General features: G+C 34.9%; 1 pseudogene; it reads left to right on the forward strand.

The window, feature by feature from the left end:
• Positions 1-1,742: 1,742 nt before the first annotated feature.
• LOC138158860 (ribosome biogenesis protein NSA2 homolog pseudogene) lies at positions 1,743-2,490 on the forward strand (annotated as a pseudogene).
• The last annotated feature ends 2,563 nt before the right edge of the window (positions 2,491-5,053 follow it).

Genomic DNA, 5,053 nt, shown 5'->3' on the forward strand with positions numbered 1-5,053 from the left:
CCAAAAAGAGACAAACAGTAGGACCCAGAAGGTCAGTGATCCCTGAAATGCAAGTGTTATGCCAGTGCAGAAACAAAATAGGCAGTCTACTAGGCAGTGGATTTCAATGGAATTTTTGTTCATTTAAATGTTTTATTCCTTTTTCCCCTTGGGTTTCTCAGTACAATAACTACTGCTGATAAAATATAACTAAATCCATGCATCTGGGGATCTTTATCATTTTAGTTAAATAATCTAGTTAGGGTCAGATCCATTAATGGTCTAACCATCATTCCCATTCTTGTCCAAATGTTTCCCCTCCAGATTAGTATCATTCCAAATCCTAACCAAACTATGCTTTCTCTTGGGCAAGGCAGAAATGTATTCTATTAGCTCCCAGAAGGGAGAAATAGATGTGTTTGTATAAAGATTTAGATGAACCAAACTAACCTTCCCTAAATGGATGACGTGAATTAAGACAGAGATCGTTTGATTTACCTAAACTGTTACTTATGGGACCCCAAACACTTCTGAAAAATAAAGGATATGGTGCAGATAGGAGAAAATGCTTAATTTGTAAGAATGTATTCAGTTCATGAATATATTTATAGTTAGATCATTATAAATTCCTAGGAGCACTTGATGAGAAATTTATTGATAATACAATTTTTCTTTTGAAAATGGAGATAATGATTGCAATTTGGGTTTAATAATTAAATTAATAAGCATGATTTGATTCAAACATGTGCCTTCTAGTGATATACAGTGCTAATAATATCTATCTAGCCAGCTTAAAGAGGTTTTAAAAGAGTATATCGGGTTGATCTACAATTAAAATACCTATCTGCTCTTTATTAATGCTGCATTAACCTTTACATTAAAATACATTTAGAGTGGCCACTGAAAATGTAAAACACAAATAAAATAATTTTCAGTCCTCTTACCATTTTACTCATAAGAATGGGAAGTTGAAATTTGTTTATGTGGCAGTTTCTAGTTTTATAAAAAATATTTAGTGTTTAAAGTTGAAATTGCATTTTAATCCATCTTCCAGATTCTGCCCATGTGCCCTCCCCTCACCCCCAGTTTAGGAAGTATTTTTTTAAAAGATAGATTATTAAAAGGTAAATATATAGATTATTGAAATCCTTTTATCTTGGGCCTCAGTTTTCTCATTTGTAAAATGACAGGATAAAGTGTTTGTAAGAACATTATATGATTTGTGACTATTTAATTTTATCATAGATTATTTACAATAGCATCTTGCCTTGACATACTTGGAATGAAGCAAAAATAAATTGTGAATATGTACTTATATTTGATATTTCAGACACAGATTCGGTCATGTATCTATGAATTAATATACTTGAATTTTGTATTTACATAGATTAAACTTAATCCACGGTAGTTATCAGGTCTGATGTTGCGTTAATGTTGATGTATCTATTTAATCCTTTCCTATAAGCATTTATTGAGTACTTACTATGTGAAAGGCACTGTTCTAGAAATGCAGAGAAAGTAAATGATAGTAGTTATTCTCTCTATGGGGTAGAGTGTGCTTCTAGAGCTTTATGGGAATGAATTGAAGAACAAGTGGAGCAATCTGGCAACTCTTAGAGTACTCAGGTGTAATCCTTTGGGTAAAAATAGCTCATCCAACTTCTTTCCTTTTCCGGCTCGTGGGGAGTTAGTCGCTAAATGGCAGAGGGTCTGAAGTTTGGAAGCCTTTTCTGCAGCTCTTCTACAGGCCCCTAGCTGTCAACATGCCACAGAACAAATACATAGTTACACTGAAAACTGTATGGCTTCTGCTAGGATTACCACTAGAAAAAAAGGAAAGGCAAGAGGCTCATGAATGTTCAAAGAAAACAAAGAAAATGATTGATCTGAAGGCCAAACTCCACCATAAACAGCGTCATGCTCACAAGATTCAAATGAAAAAGACTATCAAGATGCATAAAAAGTCAAAGAGTGAGGAAAAAACTCCCCAAGGAGTAGTATCTGCATATCTGCTGGACAGAGAGGGACAATCCTGAGCCAAATTCCTTTCCAACGTGATTAAACAGGAAGAAAAAGTGAAAGCTGGTAAATGGGAAGTGCCCTTGCCAAAAGTTTGTACCCAAGGAGAAACAGAAGTGTTAAAGGTTATTCGTAGAGGAAAGAGAAAGAAGAAGGCTTGGAAGAGAATGGTTATTAAAGTCTGATTTGTTGGGGATGATTTTACTAGAAAACCATTGAAATATGAAAGATTTATTAGGTCAATGAGTTTATGTTTTAAGATATAATTCATCCTGAACTTAAAGCTAATTTTTGCCTACTCATACTTGGTATGAAGAAGAATCCTTCCTCCCCAACATATATAACTTCTGGTGTTATTACCAAAGGGACTGTCATTGAAGTGAATGTGCATGAGCTGGGCCTTGGGATACAAGGAGACAAAGTTATCTGGAGAAAATATATACCAACAATCTGGAATACGATAGATGCATAAATGATGTCTTGCTTGTTTGATTGACTGATTGAATGAAGTTCTACATTTTTGACAATTATTAGAGATTCTACAATATATCAACAAAAACCACAACAGTTACTACGTTGAACAATCACAAAACAAAACCAAAGACCCAATTCCATATATTGGTTGTTTTGATTTGACATTAACTTGGAAAAGAGATGAGATGCTATTTTCTATTCTTTTATGAGTTTTTTTCCCCATTTTGGAGTGGCAATTAAAAGAGCTTGTAGCTACTCTGATACTGAAATCCTAAAAAAAAAAAATAATAACCCAGCTAAGACCTATATGAATGAATGCAGAGGAAGTTAGTAGAACCAAAAAAAATCCAGTATTTACAAAGTCTACAATGTAAAAAAAAGACATCAGAACAGAGATCAACAGAATGTCTGATTTTGAGAGGACTGGTAGTAAAAACTGACTCTCAGGGAGGAAGTGTTGGACCACAGATGGAGAACATCACATCTATGGTTGGACATGATCAATGTGTTCCTTTGTTCTGCCAAGGCATACTATGCTTTTTTATTTTTTAATAAGAGTTGCAAGTATCATCTTCCCTTATGGGAATGTAAACAGTTTCACCTTATTGAATAACATTTTTTTTTCTTTCCTGTTTACCTTTTTATGCTTCTCTTGAATCTTATATTTGAAGATCAAATTTTCTGTTTAGCTCTGGTCTTTTCCTCAAGAATGATTGAAAGTTCCCTGTTTCATTGAATATCCACCTTTTCCCCTGAAAGATTATGCTCCATTTTTGCTGGGTAGTTGATTCTTGATTGTAACCCAAGCTCTAGGAACACTTTGTTAACAAGAAAAGGTTCTATTTTGGTAATCATATCGAGAAATTTATAGCATTATTAAAAATTAAGCCCAAGATCACAAAACTGATTTTACTTTTAAAAGGCAAAAATCTAAAAGAATTTTTAAAAAGAAAAAAAATCTCCTTTTAAGGAAGGTTGGACAGATACCAGGCCTAGTTTCTATACTAGTGGAGCTTTGGAGAGTGGGAAGCCAGCCTCACCAGCAGATAGCACTAGAGCTGGCTCTGCATTCCAATCTAGGATGGTAACAGGGCCCGAAAATGGGCATTGCCATTAAACTATTGTCATCACAGACTGGAGAGGACATTATTTGTTAGAATTAAATATTATTTTGGGTATGTTATATATGATCCAGTTGCTGTCCGATAAGATATCAATTCCAGATTTCTGAGTTAGGGTTTAAGCTAAGAGAAATTCTAACCTGCCTAATGGAAACTGGATGTCAACAGGCTATTTTCCTACTGACCCCATGTTTTACATTAGTGTTGATGCTTGGAAGTCTTTCATTTCAAGGACTTTATTAAAAAAATTGCAGATGTAATAAAAAATAAAAGGGGTGTGTGTATGTGTGTGTGTGTGTGTGTGTGTGACAATAGTGATAGGCTCTTCTGACTAGAGTTTTTTTTGTTTTTAAAGCTTAAAGGTTAGGATTAGGCATCAGTGCCCAGGCTGATAACTTTTTCTCCTGATTTGGACATAAATTCCAATTTCCTCATTTCTTGTCTCTGGTCATTTTGCTGGAGAGGTGCGCTAACCCCTTCAGTCATTCAGCGAGGCAATGGAAGGGATCCGGACTGAAGGAGAGGCCTCAAGTGAGAATGGAGACTCTCCTGAATTGGGTCATTGCCATGACATTTCAGAACTCTGCAGTTCCCTCCCTTAGACCCAGATATCAAGGACAAAACAACATAAGCACAAAACACCAACACAGGTCCTACAGAGCACATTTGAAGATGATGAATTGCTTTCTTTAAAGTGAAATAAATGAGGTTATATGAAGCTCAGTATGGACACAACAATAGTTACTAAGGTATGACTCTGCATGTACATATTCATAATAAACTAGGTGAGTCTTTAACTTACAGTGATGTTAAAAAATTTTTGTAGTAAATGAATTTCCCAAGTAAAGTTCCTTTTTACTATCACATTTTATATAATTATAATGTACACATACATTTTCTGGGCACAGACCAGATTTCACTGGTATAGGGGATATCCTATGAGGGAAAGAACTCCCTTTATCAGTGCAGATCAGCAACTGTTCTTCAACTTTTGGTCTTAGAAAATCACCTGGGAAATTGAGAGGTAAAGTGACAGCCAAAAGTCACATGGCTAGAATATGTCAAAGCAGGACTCGAACCCAGTTCTTCAGGACTAGGAGATTGGCTCTCTGTCCATTAGAGGTTTCTGCCACTCTCTAATTATCTTTCTCTAAAATACTAATTTTTAAAATTATAGTTCTATGGAAAAAATTACAAATATTTCTAGATGGAAGTGTCTCGATGGGAATAGAGGTTTTCAGGGAGGTTTGTGATTTTCATATCTGGGTTTTATATATTACCCTTGTATTGACACTACTTTTTGATTAATATTGTGTATAACATTCCTTAATGCATCAGTGGAATTAATTATGCAGAAACATTTGGCCACATGGACATTATCCTGATGAAATAACGTTCTATTGACAAAACAGCAGTTTAATGCCCAGCTTCCCCAGAGCTTTATATCTAATCAATTGCCT

This window comes from Petaurus breviceps, unplaced genomic scaffold (assembly GCF_028583685.1).
Source record: "Petaurus breviceps papuanus isolate PSGF00001 unplaced genomic scaffold, PetGlider_PUasm1.0 115, whole genome shotgun sequence".
NCBI lineage: Eukaryota > Metazoa > Chordata > Mammalia > Diprotodontia > Petauridae > Petaurus > Petaurus breviceps.